The sequence below is a fragment of the Primulina eburnea genome, chromosome 17, assembly GCF_022965805.1.
Source record: "Primulina eburnea isolate SZY01 chromosome 17, ASM2296580v1, whole genome shotgun sequence".
NCBI lineage: Eukaryota > Viridiplantae > Streptophyta > Magnoliopsida > Lamiales > Gesneriaceae > Primulina > Primulina eburnea.
The window spans coordinates 11,070,908-11,083,434 of NC_133117.1; positions in this window are offsets into that span (position 1 = coordinate 11,070,908).

Here is a 12,527-nt window from a genome sequence, read left to right on the forward strand (position 1 = left end):
TTTAGCATAATGATTTGAATATTGATCCAAATTGTGTGAGGCCTTAACCCTAAGAAAGCTAAGATATAATGCTACAACTTTCACGTTTTGGGTTTTGTCCAAATCATTGTGGAAGACAAGCCAAAAGCGCCCCGAAGTGAGTTGTGTGTATCGTCACTCCTACAATGACACATGTTAGGCGAATGGGCATAACTTTTTACTCAGACCTCCAAATGACCTGAAACTAGTGGGAGATTCAAGCCAAGACATAGAGCTACAACTTCCTAGTTTACCACTTTTCTAGATTAGGAACGGAAGAGATGTTTCCGGAGCAATCTTTGACGAAGTAGTGCGGAGAGGCAGAACAGGTGGCGCCCGAGCGGTAAGATTTTACCGCCCGAGCGCCGGTACATTGCAAGTTCAGTATTTTGCCCGAGAGTGTGGCGCCCGAGCGGTAATAAATGACCGCCCGAGCGCCAGTGCACCAAAATTTGACCTTTTGGACAGAACATTCCGCGCTCGAGCGGTAGAAAACTACCGCCGCGCCGCCTTTCATACAAAAAGATAAGTTTCGAATTTCTGAACCATTGTATCAGTTCTTTCCCTTTTCTTTCACAGCAAGCCACGAAAGAAAAACTTAGAATCTTCCTCCAAAAGCTTTCTTCTTCATTCCTTACATCGTTTTGAAGTGAGAACTTAGTTCTCCATCACAAGAGCATCATATAAGTGTAAGTTTTCTTCTCTTTTAGTTGTTCTACATGTAGAGGAGTGATTTTCACCTAGTATATACATAGTGATGGGTTTATTGATGTATTTGACAGTATAGGAGCGAGATACACCGTCTCAAACCAGTGTTCTTAAGATTGGACGGTAAGTTGGCATGTTCTTGAAGTAATACATGAGTAATATTATGATTTCAAATACTTCCCATTGATTATTGCTATATGTACATTGTTAGTATCTTATTGATTGAAACATAGCACCATATTTCATTGTTATGTATTAAATATGTAAGAAACTCATGAATATTGATGATGGGTGCTATGTTATGAACATGAACATGAACATGAAAGGAAAAGGACTGATTTTTACATGACATAGAGCTTGTTGACATCATGGGTGGTTTTAAGTCCACCAAAGCTATTGGCCAATATATGTTCATGGGGCGTGGGGTTGCCAAAGGTTGCTCCCTGACGTCCAACACAGTAGTAGCTATATAATAAAGCAAGCACAGTAGTACATGTCAACTAATGAGGCTCAAGTACAAAAATGAACATTGAATATATGCTACGGTATGACATGTTTTTAAGATTCATTGTTGATCACGACTTGATATGTATGTTCCTTCGATGCATATTGATACGTACAAGTGCCAACTTATTGAGTTTATAAACTCACGTAGCTCAAGTATTACAGGATCAGGTAGTGAAGATGCGTAGGATGCCGGTTCGCCAATGGATGCTAGTGACGTGCCTCACCTCGACAAGAACCGGGCTTCTTATTGTATAGCTTCCGCATATGTATTATAATGAATTGAATGTCAGGGTTTGAAACAAGTGTTACAATATTTATGTCTTGGGGTATGATGGTACAGAATATGTTTGTGTGTAAGAATACGATTATATATATATGGGTTGATGTTGTTGCTTGAGTTGAGTTTGTGTCTATGTATATATAAATGTTGTTGCTTGGTTTGGGCTTATACAAAATATAGGGACATCATGCCAAAATTTTTACAAACCGTCAAAGTGATGCCCTTGTTGATTTGATTCATAATATAGTTATATCATTCAAATCGTATTTTGATTATGGTAATTATGCTAAGTATAGAGTAAGGGTGTGACAACCAGGGTCTTTGTATTTCAAAGTATTATTATTTTGAATGATTGCACTTATTTGTTCGGCTAAAAATGCTTTCTTTTTAACATTCAATTTTCTTTTCACAGTGCACAAGTCTTTCAAAAATTTGGCATATGATGGTACCTGTTTTATTGCATCTAATAAAAGAATATTAACTTTGACTTGTTTAAAAATATCATATATATCAGAATTCAAATTTGATTTTTTTGTATTTTCAATGCATGAGGGAATGGTGGTGACAATGTCTGTTGAACCTCCTCTTCGCAAGTTATGGGTACCACATCCTTACCCTTTGGAGTTGATTTATCATCATCTTCACAAGGTTCAGGAATGGATTTTTCCACAACCTTACCACTTCGAAGGGTAATAACAGATTTTACCTGATCCATCGGTTGAGTTCCAGAAGTTCCAGTTTGTGAATGATGATCCTTGGGATTAGGCTATGGTTGTGAAAGAAATTTACCTTTTTCACGAACATTAACTGCATATGCAAATTTAGCAAGAGTATCTTTCAAATCTGTCATGGTTTGAGCAGTTTGAGTCTTGATAGATTATTGCTTTGCAATGAAAGAATTCAATAAATCTTCCAAAATCCTTTTAGGTGGAGGAACATAAGGTGCATAATTTTGAAAAATTTGTTGATTTCGAAAATGTGGTTGCGAAAATTGTGCAGCAATATCATTCCTCCAACTAAAATTTGGATGATTTCGCCAACCTGGATTGTAATTTTGAGAAAATAGTTCAAAATTTGGCCTTTTGAAATTGTTCAAAACAATGACTTGTTAATAGAGACATTCTTTAAAAGAGGGCAAAGTGGGACAATCTTTTGTAGAATGATCACTTGTATCACAGATGTGACACGCAATTTCTTGAATAGCTTTTAATTGACCATTTTTTTTTCAATTCAAGTGCCTCAACTTTTCTTGCCAAAGAGGTAAATCTAGCTTGGATATCATGTTCATCTTTGAGGGTGTACATATCTCCACCAGATGTGGGAGATTGAATCTTGTTTGATGGTTCGATTGTACCTATAGTGTCCCAATTTTGAGCATTTTCAGCTAATGAATCGAGATACTCAATTGCCTCATTTGGATCTTTATCTTCAAATGTTCCATTACACATAAATTCAACCATTTGCCTATCTTTAGGTGTTAAGTCTTCATAAAATTGAGAAACAACTCTAAAAATTTCAAAACCATGATGTGGACAAAGATTAAGCAATTCTTTGTATCTATCCCAACAATGATAAAAAGTTTCTCCTTGTTTTTGAGTGAAAGTGATGATTTGCATTTTGAAAGAATTTGTTCTATGAGAAGGAAAAAACTTTTTCAAAAATTGTTGTTGCAATTCATCCCAAGTTCGAATGGATCTTGATCTAAGATTTTGTATCCAAGTTTTAGCTTTAGCTTTTAAAGAAAAAGGAAAAAGCTTAAGTCGAATGGTGTTCATGCTACAATTTAGATCATTATATGTGTTGCACACTTTTCAAACTCTCGTAAATGCATGTATAGATTTTCAGAATCTAAACCATGAAAATTGGGTAAAAGTTGGATAATAACAGGTTTAAAATTGAAATGAGATGCATCAGGGGAAAAACTAGACATGAAGGTGCAATAGTACGTGTAGGATTCATGTGATCTCTAAGTATTCTTCGTTTATCATGATCATGTTGAGATTTAATTTCATCTTCATTTTCTTGGATGGTTTCTTCCGCCATGTTTTGTAAAAATAAAAGGTTATTTCAAATGAGTCGACCACTAAGTGTATGTGACCAAATGCTCATGCAAATGCAAATGCAAAAGAATAAAAACACACAAAAGCAATAAAAATTCAAATTAAGAAAAATAAACTATAAACAAAATTAAATAGACTTGAAATTAAATTATACTTCCCCGGCAACGGCGCCAAAAACTTGTTGCGACTTTGATTGTTGCACTCCCAAGAGCAGGTTGTCCACAAGTAGTATAATTCGGTGAGTCCGAATATCGGATCTACAGAGAATCTAAGGTAATTACAAGTCCACTACAATATCTTTTTGTTTTTGTTTTTTTTTTCTTTTAATGGTTTGAATCTTTAATTGGTAATTTTTAATTGTTCAAATTTTAATTTAAGTAGTTGAGATTAAAGGATCCACTCTTGGTATTTTAATAAATTTAACATTAATGAACATTATTGAAATCCACTTAATAAAATGGTTCCAATATATATAAAATAATGATATTTTTATTATGTTATATATTATTATCTTATAAGTATATAATATATACCAAAACTTGTAAATGTTGTCAAGTATTTATTGTGCTATATATATATTTGTAAACACTAAATCAAGGTTCCCACTTTAAATGGTTGTTAAAACCAAACAAACATTTAAATGGTACCAACAAATTAATATTATGATATTAATATATAATAAATAAAGGCATCCAGTTGGTATAACCAAACAAACATTTAAATGGTACCAAGAAATTAATATTATGATATATTCATATATAAAAAATGAAGGCATCAACTTTAAATGGTTGGTAATACCAAACTAACATTTAAATGGCTCCAAGAATTTAGTGTAACATATAGCAACAATAAATCAAAACTCCCACTTATAATTAGGGTATAATAATACTAAAAAAAATAAATATAACATAAAAAATAAATAATGATTAAATAATATAAAACATAGATTCTTACCTTTTAATAACCTTATTATCATGCCAAGAGTTTCACCTTTACATCTCAACTTTGGGAAGTTAGCTAGTCATTATTCAAAATGTAAAACTTTGAATATAAATTTAACATGCTAATTATATTTAAATGAAGAAATAAAGGAAAAACAAAGAAAGAAATATTATGAACTCAAAGGTTTGTTCATTAAATGAGGGATATCTCAATACATTACAATGCACCCCTATTTATAGCCAAATTTGGGGAGGCAACAACAAATAAAATATTATTTTTTACACATAAATCTTCACTGTGTTCCAAGAAATTAATATTTTAATACACATCACTTTTGAAAATCTTCCCATCCGAATTTTCTTCTCCACATAAAAACAAACATGTAGATATCTGAGTTGTTTGAATTGTGGTATTTTTTTAACCATTTGACCAAGTAATTTGAGAGATATGGTAAAAATACTAGAGCATGGTAAAGCTGCCACTTCTTTGGTAACTTTAATTGTTGCTTAATTTTGATCCCATTTGTGAGAAGATTTTTATCTCATGCTTGCCACCAATATTGTAGATATTAATATCAACTTTGTACAGGTCCAAGAATCATCTTAATCCTATTTGCAACGCTAAGTTTATTTTTGTTTTATCTAACCTGTAAAAAATAGTAAACACTTATAATTACACAACAAATTATATTTTATACAATTTATCATAAAACATATAATATTTAAACATTTAATAAAACAAATACTATATATTTATATTATAAAACATTTAATTAATATACAACTTTTTATCTTTATCAAAAAGAGCGACTTATTATTGTTTTTTTGGGACTTCTCAAACTGTGATTTTATGAAAATGCGTTCTTGAAGTGTTTTTGAAGTTTATTTGTTGCAGGCTTCGTTGGAGAATGTCGGGTGATCGCTGTATATTTATTATGAGTTTAGGACGATTTTTGATGCTTTGTTTCGTGTCGATAGGCACTTGGTTGCATTAGAAGTCGTAGGAAACATGTTGGTGTCAAAATGTCGTGTTCACGGGTTGTGTTGCGTTGTTTGTTGTAAGTCGTTGTTTTGGGGGTGTTGTGTGAGTTTGTAACATTCCCATAGCGTTCTAAGTTGAGTCTCGTTGCATCGGTTCGGGTCGTTTGAGCTGACTTTTAAAATTGCATCAAAATGTGTTCTTTTGGGTTGGTTGTACGTAGCAGGTCTAGTGCCACGGCGTTGCCCTTGTGGCGCCGCTGCTCTAGACCTACGACTTTGATAGCGCCGCGCCTAGCGCCTGCCGCAGAGGTGCAGCACTGTCTAGCGCCTAGGCACTTGTCCATGACTTTTTCAATCACTATTTTAGGTCCATATCTTCCATGTTTGGGGAAATGTTCACACTCTTTATGAAGAATTGTTTCGGGGTTTCATGTCATGGTTTAGTACGAGGATAAAACGAGGTCAAGTCCTGAGGAAGTTAGAACGTCATAATTAAATTGTTACTTCAGGTGGTGAGCACGACTATTAAGTCTAAGTTATACAAAATTAAGTGCATGTAATCATGGTAGTATGTGCAGAAGTGGCCACAAGCGAGATCCAACGAATTCCTCAGTTTCATATAAGTATGTTCAACGTGCAAAAGAAAATATGTTTATGTTTTTGAGGTATGCTAAATGTCTTGTGACCAATTATGAACGAGTTTGGAAGCCGGTGAACGTTACCGGGGTGTTGCGACTTTGATTGTTGCACTCCCAAGAGCAGGTTGTCCACAAGTAATATAATTCGGTGAGTCCGAATATCGTATCCACAGGGAAGCTAAGGTAATTACAAGTCCACTACAATGTCTTTTTGTTTTGTTTTTGTTTTTGTTTCTTTTTAATTTTAATTGTTTGAATATTTAATGGGTAAATTTTAATTGTTAAAATTTTAATTTAAGTAGTTGAGATTAAAGGATCCACTCTTGGTATTTTAATAAAGTTAACATCAACGAACAATATTGAAATCCACTTAATAAAATGGTTCCAATATATTAAATAATCATATTTATATTATGTTATAAATTATTATCTCATAAATATATAATATATACCAAAACTTATAAATGTGGTCAAGTATTTATTGTGCTATATATATATTTGTAAACACTAAATCAAGGTTCCCACTTTAAATGGTTGGTAAAACCAAACTAACATTTAAATGGTACCAAGAAAATATTATTATGATATATTTATATATAGTAAATCAAGGAATCCAAGTTAAATGGTTGGTAAAACCAAACTAACATTTAAATGGTTCCAAGAATTTAATATTATAATATATTTATATATAATAAATCAAGGCATCCACTTTAAATGGTTGGTAATACCAAACTAACATTTAAATGATTCCAAGAATTTAGTGTAACATATAGCAACAATAAATCAAAACTCCCACTTATAATTAGGGTATAATAATACTTAAAAAAATAAATATAACATAAACAATAAATAATGATTAAATAATATAAAACATAGATTCTTACCTTTTAATAACCTTATTATCATGCCAAGAGCTTCACCTTATCATCTCAACTTTAGGAAGTTAGCTATTCATTATTCAAAGTGTAAAACTTTGAATATAAATTTAACATGCTAATTATATTTAAATGAAGAAATAAAGGAAAAACAAAGAAAGAAATATTATGAACTCAAAGGTTTGTTCATTAAATGAGGGATATCTCAATACATTACAATGCACCCCTATTTATAGCCAAATTTGGGGAGGCAACAACAAATAAAATATTATTTTTTACACATAAATCTTCACTGTGTTCCAAGAAATTAATATTTTAATACACATCACTTTTGAAAATCTTCCCATCCGAATTTTCTTCTCCACATAAAAACAAACATGTAGATATCTGAGTTGTTTGAATTGTGGTATTTTTTAACCATTTGACCAAGTAATTTGAGAGATATGGTAAAAATACTAGAGCATGGTAAAACTGCCACTTCTTTGGTAACTTTAATTGTTGCTTAATTTTGATCCCATTTGTGAGAAGATTTTTATCTCATGCTTGCCACCAATATTGTAGATATTAATATCAATTTTGTACAGGTCCAAGAATCATCTTAATCCTATTTGCAACGCTAAGTTTATTTTTGTTTTATCTAACCTGTAAAAAATAGTAAACACTTATAATTACACAACAAATTATATTTTATACAATTTATCATAAAACATATAATATTTAAACATTTAATAAAACAAATACTATATATTTATATTATAAAACATTTAATTAATATACAACTTTTTATCTTTATCAAAAAGAGCGACTTATTATTGTTTTTTTGGGACTTCTCAAACTGTGATTTTATGAAAATGCGTTCTTGAAGTGTTTTTGAAGTTTATTTGTTGCAGGCTTCGTTGGGGAATGTCGGGTGATCGCTGTATATTTATTATGAGTTTAGGAAGATTTTTGATGCTTTGTTTCGTGTCGATAGGCACTTGGTTGCATTAGAAGTCGTAGGAAACATGTTGGTGTCAAAATGTCGTGTTCACGGGTTGTGTTGCGTTGTTTGTTGTAAGTCGTTGTTTTGGGGGTGTTGTGTGAGTTTGTAACATTCCCATAGCGTTCTAAGTTGAGTCTCGTTGCATCGGTTCGGGTCGTTTGAGCTGACTTTTAAAATTGCATCAAAATGTGTTCTTTTGGGTTGGTTGTACGTAGCAGGTCTAGTGCCACGGCGTTGCCCTTGTGGCGCCGCTGCTCTAGACCTACGACTTTGATAGCGCCGCGCCTAGCGCCTGCCGCAGAGGTGCAGCACTGTCTAGCGCCTAGGCACTTGTCCATGACTTTTTCAATCACTATTTTAGGTCCATATCTTCCATGTTTGGGGAAATGTTCACACTCTTTATGAAGAATTGTTTCGGGGTTTCATGTCATGGTTTAGTACGAGGATAAAACGAGGTCAAGTCCTGAGGAAGTTAGAACGTCATAATTGAATTGTTACTTCGGGTGGTGAGCACGACTATTAAGTCTAAGTTATACAAAATTAAGTGCATGTAATCATGGTAGTATGTGCAGCAGTGGCCACAAGCGAGATCCAACGAATTCCTCAGTTTCATATAAGTATGTTCGACGTGCAAAAGAAAATATGTTTATGTTTTTGAGGTATGCTAAATGTCTTGTGACCAATTATGAACGGGTTTGGAAGCCGGTGAACGTTACCGGGGTGTTGCGACTTTGATTGTTGCACTCCCAAGAGCAGGTTGTCCACAAGTAATATAATTCGGTGAGTCCGAATATCGTATCCACAGGGAAGCTAAGGTAATTACAAGTCCACTACAATGTCTTTTTGTTTTGTTTTTGTTTTTGTTTCTTTTTAATTTTAATTGTTTGAATATTTAATGGGTAAATTTTAATTGTTAAAATTTTAATTTAAGTAGTTGAGATTAAAGGATCCACTCTTGGTATTTTAATAAAGTTAACATCAACGAACAATATTGAAATCCACTTAATAAAATGGTTCCAATATATTAAATAATCATATTTATATTATGTTATAAATTATTATCTCATAAATATATAATATATACCAAAACTTATAAATGTGGTCAAGTATTTATTGTGCTATATATATATTTGTAAACACTAAATCAAGGTTCCCACTTTAAATGGTTGGTAAAACCAAACTAACATTTAAATGGTACCAAGAAAATATTATTATGATATATTTATATATAGTAAATCAAGGAATCCAAGTTAAATGGTTGGTAAAACCAAACTAACATTTAAATGGTTCCAAGAATTTAATATTATAATATATTTATATATAATAAATCAAGGCATCCACTTTAAATGGTTGGTAATACCAAACTAACATTTAAATGGTTCCAAGAATTTAGTGTAACATATAGCAACAATAAATCAAAACTCCCACTTATAATTAGGGTATAATAATACTTAAAAAAATAAATATAACATAAACAATAAATAATGATTAAATAATATAAAACATAGATTCTTACCTTTTAATAACCTTATTATCATGCCAAGAGCTTCACCTTATCATCTCAACTTTAGGAAGTTAGCTATTCATTATTCAAAGTGTAAAACTTTGAATATAAATTTAACATGCTAATTATATTTAAATGAAGAAATAAAGGAAAAACAAAGAAAGAAATATTATGAACTCAAAGGTTTGTTCATTAAATGAGGGATATCTCAATACATTACAATGCACCCCTATTTATAGCCAAATTTGGGGAGGCAACAACAAATAAAATATTATTTTTTACACATAAATCTTCACTGTGTTCCAAGAAATTAATATTTTAATACACATCACTTTGGAAAATCTTCCCATCCGAATTTTCTTCTCCACATAAAAACAAACATGTAGATATCTGAGTTGTTTGAATTGTGGTATTTTTTTAACCATTTGACCAAGTAATTTGAGAGATATGGTAAAAATACTAGAGCATGGTAAAGCTGCCACTTCTTTGGTAACTTTAATTGTTGCTTAATTTTGATCCCATTTGTGAGAAGATTTTTATCTCATGCTTGCCACCAATATTGTAGATATTAATATCAACTTTGTACAGGTCCAAGAATCATCTTAATCCTATTTGCAACGCTAAGTTTATTTTTGTTTTATCTAACCTGTAAAAAATAGTAAACACTTATAATTACACAACAAATTATATTTTATACAATTTATCATAAAACATATAATATTTAAACATTTAATAAAACAAATACTATATATTTATATTATAAAACATTTAATTAATATACAACTTTTTATCTTTATCAAAAAGAGCGACTTATTATTGTTTTTTTGGGACTTCTCAAACTGTGATTTTATGAAAATGCGTTCTTGAAGTGTTTTTGAAGTTTATTTGTTGCAGGCTTCGTTGGGGAATGTCGGGTGATCGCTGTATATTTATTATGAGTTTAGGAAGATTTTTGATGCTTTGTTTCGTGTCGATAGGCACTTGGTTGCATTAGAAGTCGTAGGAAACATGTTGGTGTCAAAATGTCGTGTTCACGGGTTGTGTTGCGTTGTTTGTTGTAAGTCGTTGTTTTGGGGGTGTTGTGTGAGTTTGTAACATTCCCATAGCGTTCTAAGTTGAGTCTCGTTGCATCGGTTCGGGTCGTTTGAGCTGACTTTTAAAATTGCATCAAAATGTGTTCTTTTGGGTTGGTTGTACGTAGCAGGTCTAGTGCCACGGCGTTGCCCTTGTGGCGCCGCTGCTCTAGACCTACGACTTTGATAGCGCCGCGCCTAGCGCCTGCCGCAGAGGTGCAGCACTGTCTAGCGCCTAGGCACTTGTCCATGACTTTTTCAATCACTATTTTAGGTCCATATCTTCCATGTTTGGGGAAATGTTCACACTCTTTATGAAGAATTGTTTCGGGGTTTCATGTCATGGTTTAGTACGAGGATAAAACGAGGTCAAGTCCTGAGGAAGTTAGAACGTCATAATTGAATTGTTACTTCGGGTGGTGAGCACGACTATTAAGTCTAAGTTATACAAAATTAAGTGCATGTAATCATGGTAGTATGTGCAGCAGTGGCCACAAGCGAGATCCAACGAATTCCTCAGTTTCATATAAGTATGTTCGACGTGCAAAAGAAAATATGTTTATGTTTTTGAGGTATGCTAAATGTCTTGTGACCAATTATGAACGGGTTTGGAAGCCGGTGAACGTTACCGGGGTGTTGCGACTTTGATTGTTGCACTCCCAAGAGCAGGTTGTCCACAAGTAATATAATTCGGTGAGTCCGAATATCGTATCCACAGGGAAGCTAAGGTAATTACAAGTCCACTACAATGTCTTTTTGTTTTGTTTTTGTTTTTGTTTCTTTTTAATTTTAATTGTTTGAATATTTAATGGGTAAATTTTAATTGTTAAAATTTTAATTTAAGTAGTTGAGATTAAAGGATCCACTCTTGGTATTTTAATAAAGTTAACATCAACGAACAATATTGAAATCCACTTAATAAAATGGTTCCAATATATTAAATAATCATATTTATATTATGTTATAAATTATTATCTCATAAATATATAATATATACCAAAACTTATAAATGTGGTCAAGTATTTATTGTGCTATATATATATTTGTAAACACTAAATCAAGGTTCCCACTTTAAATGGTTGGTAAAACCAAACTAACATTTAAATGGTACCAAGAAAATATTATTATGATATATTTATATATAGTAAATCAAGGAATCCAAGTTAAATGGTTGGTAAAACCAAACTAACATTTAAATGGTTCCAAGAATTTAATATTATAATATATTTATATATAATAAATCAAGGCATCCACTTTAAATGGTTGGTAATACCAAACTAACATTTAAATGGTTCCAAGAATTTAGTGTAACATATAGCAACAATAAATCAAAACTCCCACTTATAATTAGGGTATAATAATACTTAAAAAAATAAATATAACATAAACAATAAATAATGATTAAATAATATAAAACATAGATTCTTACCTTTTAATAACCTTATTATCATGCCAAGAGCTTCACCTTATCATCTCAACTTTAGGAAGTTAGCTATTCATTATTCAAAGTGTAAAACTTTGAATATAAATTTAACATGCTAATTATATTTAAATGAAGAAATAAAGGAAAAACAAAGAAAGAAATATTATGAACTCAAAGATTTGTTCATTAAATGAGGGATATCTCAATACATTACAATGCACCCCTATTTATAGCCAAATTTGGGGAGGCAACAACAAATAAAATATTATTTTTTACACATAAATCTTCACTGTGTTCCAAGAAATTAATATTTTAATACACATCACTTTTGAAAATCTTCCCATCCGAATTTTCTTCTCCACATAAAAACAAACATGTAGATATCTGAGTTGTTTGAATTGTGGTATTTTTTTAACCATTTGACCAAGTAATTTGAGAGATATGGTAAAAATACTAGAGCATGGTAAAGCTGCCACTTCTTTGGTAACTTTAATTGTTGCTTAATTTTGATCCCATTTGTGAGAAGATTTTTATCTC